This window comes from Peromyscus eremicus, chromosome 8b (genome assembly GCF_949786415.1).
Source record: "Peromyscus eremicus chromosome 8b, PerEre_H2_v1, whole genome shotgun sequence".
Lineage (NCBI taxonomy): Eukaryota > Metazoa > Chordata > Mammalia > Rodentia > Cricetidae > Peromyscus > Peromyscus eremicus.
This window is the reverse complement of record NC_081424.1, coordinates 38144202-38162583: the sequence shown is the minus strand read 5'-3', so window position 1 is coordinate 38162583 and position 18382 is coordinate 38144202. Positions and strand designations below refer to the sequence as shown.

General features: G+C 40.5%; 1 long non-coding RNA gene across 2 annotated transcripts in view; it reads left to right on the top strand.

Moving 5' to 3' along the window:
• LOC131918558 (uncharacterized) overlaps positions 1-18382 on the top strand; it is a 50169-nt gene that overhangs the window by 2051 nt on the left and 29736 nt on the right. The window lies entirely within an intron of this gene.

The following is an 18382-nucleotide window of genomic DNA, read 5'->3' as shown; positions in this document are numbered from 1 at the left end:
CATAACAGTAGCAAAGTTACAGTTATGAAATGCTCCATGAGTACTTACAGGATGTGTGTGTGTGTGTGTGTGTGTGTGTGTGTGTGTGTGTGTGTGAGATGTGTGAATCTGTGACATGAAAACATAAGCACAAACTATCTATTCTCTAGCTGGGGAGATCCCCAAGTTGGTAAAGTGCTTGTTGAACCAGCCCAAGAAACTGAATTCGATCTCCAGCATCCATGTCAAAACAGGTCGCAGAGACACATATATATAGTCCCAGAGCTGCGGAGGCAGAAACAGGTGGATCCCTGGAGCTCACTGGCTGGCCAGCCAATCTGTCAGTGAGCTCCGGGTTCAATAAGAGACCCTGCCTCAAAAAATAAGGTGGAGAGGAATAAAGGAGAACACCTGATGTCAGTCTCTGGCACACACATCTCTATCTATCTATCTATCTATCTATCTATCTATCTATCTATCTACCTACCTACCTACCTAACTACCTACCTATCATCTATCTTAGCTATCATTTAGGCCTTTTAAAAGATTACTTTCCTTTAACATATAGTGTTGGCGGACTAAAAAGTTCCATCATTTGGAGAAAACTCCGACTACAATTGGTGAAGGTGAAGTTTTAGGCTAGAGTACAGGAAAACTGAGATAATTAACTTATTGAATAAGCGTTCTGCTGCGGTGCCGTGTTCATCAGAGTTAGTGTTCACATGCCCTGCAGACAGGCATCCACACCAGCTGCTGCCACCTCTACATAACTGAGACTTCAGAACTGGATACTTCCCTGCAGAAATATAGTTGGCTCAGAGCACACAGACACCCAGGCAGGTGCAGTTCTAGCCATGTGAGCCACCTTCTCTTCATTCAAACTGCAAGAAGATGAAAAGGAGGAAGGAGAAGCTGGGCATTTCCATCGTCAACCTTCACACCTAATTTTAGGCTTAGTCAAATTTGACACAGAGGCCGTAGTTCCGGTTTTATTGCTACCCTGGCAAGACACTAAAATCAAGATATTCGAAACAGAATTCAGGTGATGTTAAAGGACTCTGTTTTCTGCATTCCATATTCTGTGGAATTTCACCAGGATTCTGACATCCCGGCCTTTTCCCTTTTTCCCAGCATGCCTAGGAGTGGGGGTTGCATACAGGGGGAGGGAGGAGGAGGCAAATCCCTCCCTTTCGATACTTTCAGGAAGAAAAACTAAAACTGAAAGCTCCCCAGGTTGCTGTGCTGTATACATTCTCACTTGACATTTTAGTCTTTATCTTCCCTGATCAACTCAGGTGCTCTGAAATATACTTCAAAAATAATAACCCCATTCCAGGTTTCCTTTCCCCTATCATACAGTTCTCTGCACATAGTTTAAAAAACCAGCAGTAAATCAAGTCCTTTGAAGATAAGCAATTTATACCTTTGAGAAAAAGAATGAACAGATCTTCAGGACTAAATTGGAATAAAAGGGCATTGTTTCCATGTTGTAATTTTGTTGACCTTTCGTGTCTGTCTTTTGAGCTCTTGCCGATAGCCAAATTTGGACTAGGGTTAGACTATAGAAAAGTGTGTTAACTATATTTATAAATAGAACAAGAAATAAGCTGAGTATTTAAAAAAATAAACAGCTTGGCCCAAAAGATTGTAGAGGGACTCAGAATTCTAGAGATCATGCGGTAATGTACACAAACGTCAAGGTGCTACAGTGATCTGCTAAAAGTCACTGAACATGCCTTGAATACTGTATATGATCTGTCTGATCAGTACCTTCTGGAGAAAGCCTCCTCTGTGCCTGCAGGCTTTCGTTGAAGAATATCAACTATTGTGGTTTATTTTTAATTAAGATTTGTTTATACTATTTTTGTGTATGTATATGTTTATATGTGTGTGTTGTGTACCTGTGTGAATATATGCTGTGTGTGTGCACGTACAGGCCTAAGAAAGCAAGAAGAGAGCATTTGATCCTCTGGAGCTAGAGTTACAGGTGGGTCGTGGGTACTGAGAAATGAACTCTGGTCCTCTGGAAAAGCAGAAGTGCTTTTAATTTCTGAGCCATCTCTCCAGCCCCTTAAAAGAATGTTAATGGAGTGATAATGCAAATACTACATCGACTATTAAATGCCATGGGATTTTAAATCTGTTATCCCCTAAGATTGTTCTCAATCAGTATACTAATATTGTTCTCAAATGTTTGCCTCAAAATCTCTTCAGTCTCTTAGTTACAGTTTTTAGATCATATCCATGGTTTTATGACAAGGTCAGAATTCTATTCTCCATAACACCCAAACTTGATGTTTCCTCTAACTTCCTCTAACTTTCCTCTGAGCTGCCTTTGTTCAAAGTGTTGTCTCACCTCGGCTTCAGCATTGTCTCAGGCCTCAGTAATCCCAAGAGGACACTTTCTTCAAGAAACAGATGATGAATAGCCTCCCCTGGACACTGTCGCTCTACTCCTTCACGACACACACCCTGTACTCCACACCTGGCTTCCCCGATGTCTTCCAAACACTCGGTCATCTTTTGTTGGCAGGGAATCAATTCATATGATCCTTATCAGTATTTTTGGAAAATGTGAACAGAACAGAAAATACCCATTCTATATGTAGAGTTTTGCATGCAGATTTTTTTGTGAAATATAAGTATTATAAAATCTAGGCTGGCCGGGCGGTGGTGGCGCACGCCTTTAATCCCAGCACTCGGGAGGCAGAGCCAGGCAGATCTCTGTGAGTTCGAGGCCAGCCTGGGCTACTAAGTGAGTTCCAGGAGAGGCGCAAAGCTACACAGAGAAACCCTGTCTCGAAAAACAAAACAAAACAAAAAATCTAGGCTGTACCCACATATGCAGATACACACATCTGTGTGAATAGGTGCATTTGAAACTGAAGGAAAACCTACATAACCCCACTGGCTTCACATGTTTTTAATTACTTACTTGGTTCATCAGTTTTAGAGGCCCCATAGCTAGCTAGCAGATTCCCATTAGCTTTACTAGCCATAATTCCTCTGCTTATGGTCACTATGATAATGTTGCTCCAACAGTTTTCAAAAATGTGGAGGCTGCTTTTTATCTCAAACCAGTTGACATCACTAAATCGTAACTCTCACTTGGGCATGTTGCAGTGACCATAGAATTATCAGTTTCCACACCTTAAATGTTGGGCATCTACTTTTGACGTGTCAATGAAAACTCAAAAGATTTTTGTCACCTACATTTCATATGAAAGAGCTGTTTTTTTGTCACAATTAAGCCACTGGCTTTCTAATGTTGCACTCTGTGCATGATTTAACCTTGTTCTTGAGGCCTTCCTTAGGCAAGACATCATTGGCCTTCTCTAAATACTGCAGTAATCATCAGCGGGGCATTTACCCACCAACCCCACAGTTCCACAGAGTTTTCTTGAGTGCGAACAGCAGGAAATATTAGATAGAAGGATTTAGATTGTGGAGATAAACAGATAGAAAATACAGGATGTCCTCAAGAGGGCCTGGAACCTATTCCAATGGACCCTGACTGTCTCTGCCTCAGGGTATTTATAGAGATGCCAAGGGGTGGAGCAAAAGACCTCCCCCAGCACAGCCAAGTGCAGACCATCTCAGACACCTGCACTCAGGCCCGTGGTCCTAATCATCCTCTATGCAGACCTGCTGGCTAAAGCCATGAGGAACCTGAGAACGGGCTCCCGCAGTCATCATCTATTGATACCCAAGAAAAGGCCCCCACAGCTCACTAGCAAATGAGTTTCTCAGTTTCTGGGAGTCAGTTACCTAGGCATTGCTTAGCTGGATCTTCTCAACTCAAGGTCTCTCCAGAGGCTGTACTGTTGTCAACTGAGCAAGGATCACTTCCATACTCATTTAGAGACTGGATTCAACCCCTCAAGAGGTTCTGGCCAGGAATTCCCCCAGTTCCTGGCCACCTGACCTGAAGTGTATAACAAGGAGGCAGCAAGCAAGAGATTAAGTGAGGACAAATCAGCCAAAAGTCAGTCTGAAGGTTTTGAGAAAAGTTTATTTTCTTTTCAAATTAATAGTTATTGGGGGGGGGGGCATCCTATGCATGCTACAGCACAAGTGTGGATTCAGAAGACAGTCTTTGGGAATCGGTTCTCTCCTGCTGTGGGTCCTGGGGATTAATCAAACGTGGGTTTTTAGGCTTGGTGGCAAGCACCTTTACCTGATGAGCGATCTCACTGGCCCACAAGTCAAATCTCTTAGGTCACCTAATGTTAGAAGTAACACCCAATGTTTTTTTCATTACTTTACTTTTCTCCAAGTAAGTGATGAGGTTTAGTCCAAGTTCAAAGGGAGATTATGCAAGGACATGAGTACTAGGTGATGTAGACCATTAAAACTCATCTTAGGAGCTATCTACCATAAATATGCTAATATTACCTATAACCTAAGTTGTGTTTTTTTTAAGATTCACATCCTGAACCCCACCCCCTGTAGCTCATATGCTAAAAGCTGGGTCATGTGCCTGTAACTCTTCTGGGAAGTAGTAACACATTAGGGTACAGAGTTTTAACTGATGGAAGTTAGTGGTGGTATGCCCCAGAAAATCTGTGATTTCTCTATCTATCTGTCTGTCTGTCTGTCTGTCTATCTATCTATCTAATCTCTGTCCCTCCCTCCCTCCCTCCCTCCCTCCCTCCCTCCCTCGCTCCTCTCTCTCTCACTCTGCTTCCTAGCCCCACAAGATGAACAGTATGCCCCAACCCACTCTCCCTACCACAGGCTCCATATCAGCAGAGCAGAATGACACTACCAATGGAGACCTTTGCAGCTGTGAGTCAGAACCCAATTTCCCTCCTAAGTTTACTTCTCAGGTATTTATTCATGGCAGTAGAGAGCTGAACAATACACTAATTCCCAAGGACTTTAAGCTTAGTTTGGAGAGGAAAATGGTAAGAAATTATTCTGGCTCTTTATTTTGAAATTGTTGCTTAAGCTAATCAATCACTGATTATTTAAGATAATTAAATCTCAAGCATTAACTGTTATAAAAGATCTTTGCCTGAAGTGTTTTAAGCCTCTGTATGCAAAGCACTATTGACTTTTAAAATAATCACAGTCAGTGTTCCGCAGTGTTGGGTCTCAAAGGTCTGCTCCAAGGATCCCCATTTTCTTAAGTGCGAAGGATGCTGCTTCACTTGTTTCTGGAATTCTGATTGACATGAGTAGAATTAATTAACTATCAAGAACCCTTTTCCTTCTTTGTTTCCATTTGGAACAATTTCTATGAAGAATAGCTTGGGTATACTAATTATAGAAGAGATCCTTCTCTTTATGTGGCTAAAGAAATCTAAAAACACTGTATATTTGAAGGGTCACAATATGCATTAGTATAGTAATCAGGGTCCCTGATTAATAGCATTCCCAGTTGGCTATGGTATGTATTCTTATTGTGGCTAATACTAGCCCAGCAACCCATGGAGCCATTGAATCCAGGTAGGGCGCAGGTTTTACTATCGGTTTGCAATAGTACTAGATAACATATGGGACAACCCAGATATATGTTGTTGCTTTACCTTTGAAACACTAGGCATGGATATTTCCGTGTTCTGTTGAGCGTCTGGTCAGTTCTCCACTTCTGTATTGTGGTAGCATTTCTATCTGAAACTTCCCTTTTAAATGCTGAGACCTTGGTTGTTTCTCATGGGCTTTCTGTCTTGGGCCCTTATTTCAGACCACTGAAATCTTCAAGTTTGGTTTACTTAAGACATTCCCAAGAGGATCATAGCAAGCACCCCACTCCTCACTAATTCTACACCACTTTCAAATGTATATTGATGAAATGAATGATCTGCCTTGAGATAAAATGTTGCCCTGTTACCTGTAGGTTTTCTTTGTGAAATAGACCAATTGAGAAGGAGCTATTTAGGTAGCATGTTGCTTTCATCATGTTTGGGCTAGAACATCATTCTGTTTAGAAAAAAAAAAAATCCCTTCCAAATAGAGGGAATTACTTCCTGTACATGAGTCTGGAACATTGGTTATTTTCTAGAGCAGTGCTTCTCAACCTTCCCAATGCTGTGACCCTTTAATACAGTTCCTCATGTTGTGGTGACCCCAACCACAAAATATCTTCATTGCTACTTTATTACTGTAATTTTACTACTGTTATAAATTGTAATGTAAATATCTGATATGCAGGATATCTGATATGCAACCCCTGTGGAAGGGTCTTTCGATCCCCCAAAGAGTTGAGACCCACAGGTTGAGAACTGCTGTCTTAGAACAATCAATCATTTTTAGGTCTTCAGGCTGAACATTGATTTTGGGTTCCATCTCAAATTGTTAGTTGTGTGGTTTAAAAACCAAGGTATGGAGCCAGATTCCTCAATTTCAGTCTTAACTTATTAGCTATATGATCTTGGACAACTTACTTACAAAATGGGGATAATAATGATATTTATTCTGGAGTTCAGATAGTCAGTGAGCTTTTTTTGTTGTTGTTGTTGTTGATGTTTGTGTTTTTGAGACAGATTTTCAGGCTTCAAACTCACAATTCTCCTGCCTGAGCATCCAAAGTACTAGCCTGGGCCACTGTGCAGATAAGATACATTTGTGTAGTGCTAACATACTAATATCTCAAAAATAACAGTTGTTATTATCAGGAATCTTTCAAGTTTATTTTTACTACCAGTTGCTATTTACCTGTCTTCCTTTCTTCTTTCTAACTGTAAACAGCCACCGTTCCCTAAAAGTGAACAAAAAGCAGCATTGGTTGGGGGGTCAAGATTAAAATGTTTCAGCATACAACACAATAGTTTTAGTTTAATCCAAAAGCGAACTATATCCCAAGTCCTGTGGCATCAAGTTCAGATACCTTAAGGACAATCCAAAGCGACACCCAACAGTGAATACCGCTATCCCTGCTATACAAAGCTGGGAGCCAGGAGGGAGGAGATCATGAGGAGCAAGGTTGGCAGTTGCTCAGCTCGGAGAAGTCACTCCACGTCTCTTTGTTTCTCCGAGGTAAGAACTGACATGATGATGGGAACAGCAGTTGGAAGGATAGTCTGACAGGGTAAGTGTGATACACAAAGTGGAAACAGAGGCTGGCTGTAAATGTGTTATATTGCAGGGTGAGATCCTAAGAGTTTGTTCCTATGAGGCTTTAAGTGGAAATAGGAGAAAAAGGATGACTGTGGAAGACACTGTGAAGGGAGAAATCACAGACTGAATTAAATGAAAAAACTGATTAAAAAGACCATCCTATCAAAATCTTGTTTTATTTACATCTTATCCTAAGTTTTAATACCTGAAAATAACTTGGTAGAAGTTTGTATTCTAGTAAATTCTATGAGGATGAAAAAGAAGGTAGGATTTGCTGTGTTGGTTTGTTTGCCTTTAAGGAATAAATAGTATGTTACTATGGTACCTTATTTATTGTAAATCAAGACTTGGAAGTTCTAAGGGGAGCTTGTCACTGAAAGACATTGCCCATGTAGATAGATTTTTTTTTGTACTGCTCTGGCTTAAGTTAATGAGTTCTATGGTTCCCTGACACACTTTCATGTTTCAGTCTGACAGAAGAGAAAGTCTAGCATTCCCTGCCAAATATTCCAGATCACTTTGGTTTAAGTGAGCAATTTTGAGTTCAGTGGTTAAGTAGCATGTTTTTAAATTTTAGACAGAGAAAAATGGAAACTTCAGACCTTCCCTGCCAAACATTCTAAATTATGTTTCTCAGCATAGTACTTAGAAAGGCAGACTTAATTAAACATGTATTCCTCTCGTGGCAATTATATACAAAGGTCTGTGATAGATAAATAATAAGCATCTTTATTTTCCTTGGTTTATAAGGCATGAAAGTGGCCTGAATGGTAGTGCATGCCTGTAATCCCAGGTAGAGGCAGGCAGAAGGATCAGAAGTTCAAGGCCAGTTTAGGATGATTCAGTTTCAAAAAGATAGAATAACTATTATTATATTAATAATTAATTATAATAATAATTAATAATCAGTGGGTTTACAAATAAAGAACTTTGTTGAGTTATCTAGTCCTCCTGAGTACACATAAGGACTGTCTTCTCCCTTCTTGTCTGTAGCTAACACTTGGATTTAGACTTTTCTTTTGCCTTATCATGGAAGAGAAAAGTAGCATTGCTCAATTCACCAGATGGTCCCTTTCAATTATATAATAGCGAGCCTACTTAATTTCCTTTAAGGAATATTCATCACGCATAAAATGAAATCCTTGTGCGATCTAAGTGCAAAGTGATAAAGAAATAATCCCAGTCCACTCCCAAAGAGTTCATAGCTGAGGCAGCGAATATCTTTATACTCAGGACTTAGTTCAGAAGAACCTCCAGAAGGGAATAAGAAGTAGAGTGTGAGAAATAAAGCCCACTGGAAGTGAGGAAGGAAGAGAAGGCAGTGAGAGGCTCGCACAGTGAGAAAACTAAGGATGACCTGAGTGTATCTGCTTCAGTGCACCAAGAATTTAGCTCTCGGGTTTTGGGAGAAATGGGAGAAATGTCACTAATTAAACAATTCACAAATCCTATCAGATGAAAGCACACTAATTGTTTAGGAAAAAATTAAAGCCAACCTGTATTTCTGATACAAGGCCAAACAAACAAAACCCCTTAGGGGGCCTCCGAAGGCAACACTACCTGAGCACTGAAGAACTTCCTGTGAAATATCCTTACGAGTGGAGAGTGGAGTGAGGCTACTTAAGGCATACCTCAGCGGAGGTTTGGTGGGCTGTCACCAAAGCCAGTGCAGTCAAGGCAAGTTTCCAGGGCTGTGCTTGCACAGGTGATTCTGTAACAGTAGGTTACAAGATCTGTGGGATAAACACTCTGCCTGCTTTGCTCTGTGCCAACAGATGGGACGGGACCACGGTGTTGTCGTTCAAAGCAGGAACAGACAGAACTCATCACTGAGGAGATATTCTGAGAACTTGCATTCAGTTTGCAAAGGAAATACGCAGGTTCAGTTGCAAATACCTAACTCTCTTGGGTACAGATACTTATTATAGATGGAAGCAATTTGAAGAGTAGTATCAACATTGGAAAATCAAAGAAGATCTTCCATGATAAGATATATGCCTCTCATGTCTCAGCTCACCCTTAGTATTTAATGTACTAAATAAATTATAATAAATTAAGAAAATAGACTGCCTACCATGGGGTGGGAGACCAAAGAATCAGTACATGTTTAGACTTTCGAGTTTTAAGTAGATGTTCCCAGAAATCAGACCACACAATTTGTTCTTTGAATATTAACTCTGATTCCATATTGACTTGTATTTTTAAAAGAAATTATGTGTTCAACGGTATTGTTTTTACCTAATAAGAGGGGGAAATGAGCAAAACATAAAAGGATGTTCTGAATATAAAATAATCCATGCAGCTAATGTCCAATAAAAGGTCACATATTTCTAAATTATTCAATAAATGGGGTAGGGGTAATAAGATTTGATTTGAAGAGAAAGAAAAGTGAACTATATATAGCCTGTTTCTAATGTTGACTTTATGAAGATAGTATTTTTTTCATTAGGATCCAGCCAGACACCAAAGGAGAGGGAAAAAACTTCCTGCCTCTTCAGACCCTAACAGTCTTTCCTGTCATGAATAATAATCTCGCCTCTGTGAGCTGGCTGGGTACCTGACAGAAGGACTCCCAGTCATGATGTGATTGGAACTGACACTTGACAACCGGGGATAATGTCAAGTTTCCACAGAAGAAAATTCAGAGCACAAGAGTGATGGACAGAGAGGAGCCATCTCATATCTTACTCTCGCAGAGTCTTTAGAAATGCTGACATCCACATTTCTCTTAGGGTGATAAGGGGATCTTTGCTCGGATTACAGAGCCATGTTTAAAATCTTTAACCAGCAGAGCTTTAGATATAAAGCCAACACTTGGTGTTTCCCAGTAATTAAAATCAAATACTTAAAATCCATCTAGAAAGAGTATGTCTTTTCATAAAAGATTTTTTTTTTTTGGTTGCTGAAGGCATATGTCAGCTTCAGTACTTGTAGTATACAGACACGTATAGACAGTATTAAGTGATGAGTGAGAAGGAGATAGGGGGAGAGGTAGGTATGAGGGAACCAGGAAGGGAAGGAAACTGGAGCTTTATGTAGGCAGGTGGGCTGGGGAGAAGGAAGGAGCTTTGGAGGAAGAGATGTGTCTCACAGTGAATACCTGTTACACTCTTTCTCCCCCCCGCACACAGAATCACAGATAAAATGACAACTTTGAAACATTGACATGGAGCAGATTTTATTAAAGGAACAATAGTATTTAATTCTGCATACTGGTTCTTCGCTTTTACATCTTTACAAATAATTAAAAGATAAACTTGGATGAGGTCAAAAGGAGAAGGGAAAAATAGGAAAGTGTAGGGACACTGAGGGACAGGAGGGTTTTCACAAAGTCCCTTAGGGGAGATGGCAGTGGAAGCCGCAGCTGCCTGGGTGGGAAGATGCAGTGATCCACTGAGTTCCTAACTGACAGACTAGTAAAGATGATTGAAAGGCTGCAGGCTTCCCTGCCTCCACCTCGTTCTTGACTACTTTGTGCATTGCATTTCCAGATCTTGTGGAGTATGCCTCCACAGTCTTGCATGCACACACACACACACACACACACACACACACACACACACACAGATCTACACCCTTTGCCATCTTTTATTCATTTGTAAAGATGTATTTCTGAACTGTATTCCTTTTCAACTAGTTGACTTGACCAGGTCTTGGACATCTTTGTGTATCTATTTGAAAACAACTGATAGAAAGGGAAAACAGGATCTAAACCAGAACAGAAAGGAGTGGAAGAAAAAGAAAAGGGATTAAAAGAAATTTAAATGTATCTTTAAATGTAGATAATATAATAGGCCCTCAGGACATCTTTGTCTCCTTTCAAAATCAGTTTTCTATACTCTTTTCATAACTGGGTCTTTATTTCATTTGGAATGAGTATCTGCTCTACACTTTAAGAACTTAAGTCACGCAGAATTTATACATATTCAGATATCAGTGTTTGGAGTATGCGTGTGTATTGGGTGGCTTATATATGCATTGCATATGTGTGTGCATATCTGTGTGCAGACATGCATGAGTGGAGGCCAGGGATGTCAGCATTGGTGTCTTTCTCCACATTATAGTTTTGAAACCAAGTCTCTTACTGAACCCAGAGCTCACTCGTTAGGTAGGCTGACTGGGAATCATTTGTCTCTGCCTCTCCAGCCCTAAGTTTATAGACATGCTGCGCTAGCCAACTTCTGCATGGGTGCTGAGATCCAAATGTAGGTCCTCATGATTTTCTAACAGGCACTTTACCAGCCAAACTGTCACCCAAGCCCCAAACTCCAATGTTTAGATCCATGGTTTGCTCCTAATCAAATATCTATGTATTTTCCTCATCATCACTGGTTTGTTTCTATTATTTTTTATATTATTATTATGGTTATAGTTATACCAAAGTGGACTAAGTTGTCTAAATATCATTTGGCATATATTTATTTTCCTGTTTATATGATTTATCCTTTCTGAACATCTAAAATAATTCACAAAGATGAGTATATCATCTGTCTAAAATGACCATTTTTCCATCTTAATGATTCAAAAGGATCTGACAGCCTCTTCAGCTACACTGGTGGTAGTCTCAGACTGTGATCCCCAGCCACGTGCAAGGACAATGGCTGATTATTAACATGTCAAGACCCCCTGCTGCTCACCACATGCTCATGCTGGGCATCAAGAAGGGACACCCCAGGTTACCTGCAGTACCCTCTGTTTCATTAAGGAAGAAACTTTGCTCTTAGTTTTTTAAGAACTCTTTAAAGAGTTAAAGGAATACAATGTGTTTTATGCCACGCATGTTTTCTTTCAAGAAACCGAGGCCTACTCTTTGGGGCCATCCTGATGCTTGCAGTATACACTGAGCAGGGGATAGACAGATGAAAGGTTTGTTAGTGAAATGATATATGTGATTGCACTCAGATCTGCAATGGAAATCAATCCGCCATGGAAACACCCCGCAGTCTGGTACAATTGGCACGATAACTAGTCAGAACACATGGGCAGGTTTGAAGTAAAGAATATTATGGGAACATGGGAAAGGAACCAAAGGACACAAACTGGGTGATACATGGGGTTGGTTGGTTTGTTAGTTTGTTTTTGTAGTGCTGGGATGGAGCCAAGGGCCTTAGGAATTGTAAGTTTGTATTCTATCACCGAGTGACAGTCCCAGCCTCAGTTTTCAAAAGCACTAATAGAGTACCGTAAGAAAACAGTGTTATCTAGCATGATGGGGTCTCTAGTTTACAAATCACTCAAATTCTTTGTTCTCTCACTCGAAAGTTAGTGCCTTGTTGATAAAGTGCTGATGAATTACCTGAAAACAGAAGCTGCAGCAGCAAGATCATTCACTGTTGGTTTTATTTAGTCCTGTAGTTTTATACTTCGAAGAGAACATTGCAGTAGTTTCCCATGAAGATCTAGAGACCTGGCCAGGCAGTGGTGGTGCACACCTTTAATCCCAGTACTTGGGAGGCAGAGCCAGGTGGATCTCTGTGAGTTCAAGGCCAGCCTGGGCTACAGAGTGAGTTCCAGAACAGGCACCAAAACTACAGAGAAACCCTGTCCCGAAAAACAACAACAACAAAAAAGATCTAGAGACCCTTCAAGTCAGCCTCACCAGATGATCACTGAGTCTTGGTTTGACTTTAAACTTACATGGCCTGATTATCTAGAACTAACATTGCTTGAGGCAGTCTACTATGTTATAGGATATTTTGGGTCCTAAGAAAGTTACTTTAAAGATAATTTAACATCTATTTTTTTATGTATATGAGTGTTTTGCTTGCATGTATATATGTGTACCACAAATGTTTGTCTGATTCCCGAAGGGGCCAGAAAGGGCACTGGATTCCCTGCAACTGGCATTTTGGATGGTTGTGAATGTAGCTGGAGAATTTCTCTCCAGCTCCCGCCAAGTCCCGCCAGTTCTGGAGCCCATTTATAAAATAAATACACAGACTCTTACATTATTTAAACTGCTTGGCCGTTAGCTCAGGCCTATCATTGTCTAGCTCTGATTCTTATATTTAGCCCATTTTTATTAGTCTATATTTTGCCACGTGGCTCATGGCTTATTGGTACCTTACATCTTGTTTGTCCTGGCAGCGGCTGCAGACAGTCTCCTCCTTCCCTTCCTGTTCCCTTAATTTTCCTCTCTGTTAGTCCCGCCTATACTTCCTGTCTGGCTACTGGCCAATCAGTGTTTTATTTATTAACATATTTGCCATACAGAACATCCCACAGCATGTGAACCCCTGTGAGTGGTGGGAACTAAATCTGGGTCCTGTGCCAGAGCAGCAAGTGCTTGTAACCACTGAGCCACCTCTTCAGACACAAAGTTTATTTTTATGGTAAAGATGATCTTACATCCTTATAATTTGTGCCCATTGACCCTGGTTTTGCTCTCTGGAAAATGCTATGTTATAATTTACAGAGAAGGTTTTAGGTGTGTAGAATGATGATTTAGATGCAAAAAGTAGGAAATTGAGAAAGGTGAAATAAGATACTGCTGTTGTTTGGATCTAAATGTCCCCCAAAAGCCCATGTGTTCAAGGATTGGCCCCAACAGTCAGGCTATTAGAAGATGGTAGAACTTTTGGAAGTGGAGACTAGTAAGAGGTCTCCAGGTCATTCGGGGTGTGCTACAATGTAGGTAATGGGAACCCAGCCTCTTCCTCTTAATCTCTTTTACTTCCTGGCCCTGAGGCAAGCAGTTTTGCTCTGCTGTACATGAGCACCATGACATAATGCCTTGCTAGAGTCCCAAAGCGATAGAACGAACCAGGCATGGACTGAAGCCTCCAGATGTTTATCTCATGGATTTGTTACAGTGGTGGAGAGCTGACTAACACAAATGCACACTTTTTTGTTTGTTGGTTTTTGTTTTGTTTTGTTTTTTCGAGACAAAGTTTCTCTGTGTAGCTTTGTGCCTTTCCTGGAACTCACTTGGTAGCCCAGGCTGGCCTCAAACTCACAGAGATCCGCCTGGCTCTGCCTCCCGAGTGCTGGGATTAAAGGCGTGCGCCACCACCGCCTGACACAAATGCACACTTTTATTCCAATAATTTATGAAATTTATATAGCTCATTAGTGTATGTAGAAGATAGGAAACTCTATTTTCTCAAACCACACACACCTATTACAATTTGTTGTCCTGTGTTGACCTCATCCCTAGAAATTCGCTCGCCAGACTGGAAGCAGAGAACTTTGGGAGTAGAAGAGGCTTAGGGAATTTTTCTTCTCAATGGGTTTTTGAAAGTATTAGAGGACAGGACTTGTTTTTAGTTCAATAAACTTCTTGTCAAAATTGTTGCTTATAATCACAGGTCTTGGGAGATGTGTGCATTGTTCCAGCCATGGGTAGAACTTCTGTTTTGAAGCAACACTCCGAAGCTCTACCACTTCCCCTGCTTTTGAGGTTAGAAGCAAGTGTCTGCTCTCGTGACCATAGTTAAGATCTTATCTTCTCTTGTTTTTGTACTTCAATAAGCTGTCCCAGTACTTATCCTTATAGAATAGAAAAATGATGGGCAATTGCTTTTTTCCTGGCTCCAACTGAAAAAGCAGCAGGAACACACACACGCACACACACACACCAGTCTTTCTGGGACCTTTGAAGCTCATTCAGTCAATGTATTTCTAACTCTCCTCTGTGGTCGGAAAATCGCTGGTTTCTCTCTCTGCTTTGGGTTTTTCTAACCATGAATTTATGAGATAGATTGTTCACTTTAGGAAATTAGCTCATAGTTTGCTAACATGATGAGTTCCTCTGGGATAACAGTAGAGCTTGCATTTCCTTCCATTGTTTAAAGGCTGTGATGGAATGAGCAGTGAGTGCTAGAAAGCACTTGAGAAATATCTGTTACTCTAAATGGTCGTGTTCATCCACCTTACACTGGGAAACAATATTAAAAAATAATTAACAAGACAGTTCAGTGATAAAAGTGTTTATGTGCAAGCCTGAGCACCTGAGCTTGAGCCTTAAGACCTGTGATAGGAGAGAACTGACTCCCAGAAGTTGTCCTCTGACTTTCACAAGCAGGCCTGTGTGCACTCATATCCCCACACACTCATCTTACAGACAAATACACAATCAAATAATTAACAAAAATCGTTAGGCCTGAAAGAGTAAGAATGCACTTAATGAAAAATAGTGCTTTTCTCTTTACTTCTTTAAGTCAATGAAAGAAGATTCTTGCAATTTAACAACTTTTGTGAAAATTAAAGTAATAGCTCTCACTTGCTTTCCTAAGTATTTACCCATTTAAGGAGCCAAAGTTGACTGACTTCATGACTTCAGAGCAGAAGCATACTCAATATGTCATGGCTGTTTGAGAGATCTGTGGGCTTGCTCTGATAGGCTATAGCTGCATAGGTACAATACCTTAAACAAGAATAGAAACTTATATACAGTATAACAAAACTAACCTTAAATTTGTATCAATGTACAAAAATCCATACCAATGCAAAATTTTTGAGACTAGGGGTTGTTTAAAAGTAGACTCAACAATCCACCCTTTTTTCCCATCATTTCTATACGATATATTCCATTTTTCCCTTCAGAAAGAGATCCTTGAATCTATTCTGCTTTGTTCAGCTTTTTTTCCTGACCGTGATCAATAATAACTTGTAACCAACCCCCCCTAAACAAAGACAAACATCCATAACCCATCAAATGACCCAAACCACCCACTCCATCTCTTGGGCATGTGGGTGTCATGTTCTCTAGACTGCTTCCTGTTGTCTGAGGATAAGGGCATCTTTAGGGGATCCTGAGAAGATTGGGGTCATGGTCAAGTCCTGGGAGAGCTAGTCATAACATTTGTTGTCCAATCTCTGTGCAATGGGAAAGCACAAGGCTTATCTGTATTCCTGGCTAGAGTAGTCTGTGAGGCTGGACTATCTCAGCCAACAGCCTTGAAGATGTTCTAGATGTAGAACTCGGAGGAAACTACAATAGAGGCACTCTTGGAGGCTGAATCACCTGGGCCACCCATTTTTGTTGGTGTCTGGTCCCTAGCTCTGAAAACACGCAAACTTTTAAAGGTAACATACATATCAACATTAACACAAGTATGGACTGTGCGTTGTACATAGCCAGCCAAAGATGATTTTTTTGTTTTATGTTTGAGCAGGTAAAATACATTCCACCTGTCTTGTAGTTTTTCTACATTTATTTTTTTTATGTCTGTAGCCAGGATTTTCAGGAGGTCTCCCATGATCAAACCTGATTCTTTTTAATCTTGAATGGATCTACAGCCTTTCATTTCCTGTAGAAACAAGCATAACATCTTCCCCAAAGCAATACATTTTTTTAAATTCCATTTTAAAGTTAAGTCATTCCTGAAATGTCTAGGCTGGTTTAATTCAGCAGTCCCTCTTACAATCCCATGCCTCTCAGTAGCTGTCATTCACTCATCAGCAATCAAAAAATTTTAAAGTCAACAAGACAACATATAGGATCCAGACTCTCTATGTATTTTCCATCTTCACATAGCTTATCATTTTTATGTTATTTTATTTTCTCTTTAAAGACTTCATCTTATTATTTCCAAAGTATTTTTCTATGACTATCTATACCCATTTTCTTTTCTTTTCCTTTTTAAGCCTGTACACATTTATTTTTTAAACATACTGTAACCTGTTGAGAGATTTTTTTTTTCCATCTGGATCTGTCTTTACTGAGCACCTGTAGTGTTCTCTGACTACATGAAACAAATCTTAAACTGCTATGTCAGCCACTGTGTGGCTCAGCTTAGTGCATAGCAGTGGGCTGGAGCCATGTCTCTGTATGCTGCTAAGCCTACCCAGGAGACCACAGTCACCACGAAGCCCTGATTGACTGTGTTACAAACCTTTTTTTGAAGCCTTTGCAGGCCTTATGTGCATATATGTGGCTGGGCATTGTGTGCCATGTGTAGCAGGCTTTTTTTGGACTGCCAGCCCCCAAATCATGACACAGAGACTTATTGTTAATTATAAAAGTTTGGCCTTCGCTTAGGATTGTTTCTAACTAGCTCTTATAACTTAAATTAACCCAGTTTTATTAATCTATGTGCTGCCACATGGCTCATGGCTTTTACCTTTCTTCCTGCATGTCCTGTTTTCCCTGCATCCAGCTGGCAACTCTGCCTTTCTTCTTCCCTGAGACCTCTCTGTCCCCAGAAGTGCTACCTGCTCTTCCTGCCTAGCTATTGGCCATTCAGCTCTCTATTAAACCAATCACAGTGACACATCTTCACACAAAATAAAGGAATATTCCACAAGAGCAATATAGATTATTCCTGAAGATTGTGTGTCCCAGGAACCCAAACAGCCCACCAGTAAGAAATGCTCAAAACTAGCAAACCACAGGAACCCAGGAAAGGGGCAACAAATCTCCCTCCAAAGAAGCGAAACTAGCCCCTGCCTTAATCTTGGACTTCTAGCTTCCAAACTGCAAGACACACATTTCTGTTGTTTTAGCTACATAACATGTGCTACTTTCTTATGAAAGCCTGAGCAAACTGACACAAACTCAAGCTATTTTGTTTGAAATTTCAGAACAAATGGAAAAGCAATTTCCTGTGCGCCAATTATTTTAAAATAAAAAGTTACCAGAACTGGAAAGATAACTCAGTTAAGGGCACTGGAGACTCTTCCAGAGGAGCTATGTTTACTAAATCACATAGTGATTAACAACCATCAGTTACTCCTGTTCTAAGATGTCTGATGCTTTCTTCTGGCCTCCCAAGAACTGCACACATGTGGTGCACAGACATATATTCAGGCAAAATACCGATACCCATAAGATAAAAATAAATGGTTTTTAAAAATAAGTTTGAAGTGTCAAGTACCTTCTAATAGCTTCTCAACCTTTGGCTAAGATGAAGTGTAAAAGTTAGGGTTTGGATATGGCTCCACTGGTAGTGTATTTTCCCAGCATGCACGAACCTCTGGATTCATGTAAAGCCAGGCATGCTGGTCTATGACTGTCATCCCAGCACTCGGGATGTAGAGTTTGGAAATCAGAAGTACAAGTTTGTCCTTAGCAACACAGCCAGTTCAAGGAGAGGCTGGAGCACAAGACACCATGCCTAAAGCTGTTAATATAGTTTGAAAATACATGTTGTGGTCCATCCTGGAATTCCTGCAGAGTTGCTGTTTGTGGTAAGAGGCTGGCTATTCCTCTGTCACACAGTACACCTGAGAGTCGCTGTTCTAGCTTCGCAGATCTATATAGGAGTGGAAAAGAGAAGTGTAGGTACAAGGGTGAGACATCCATTCACCAAGGTATAACCCTGGGAGGACACATATTCAGTGCCCTCACTGTGATCTCTACCTAATGAAGCCCATACAATACGGTGATAAGAGTCTGGAC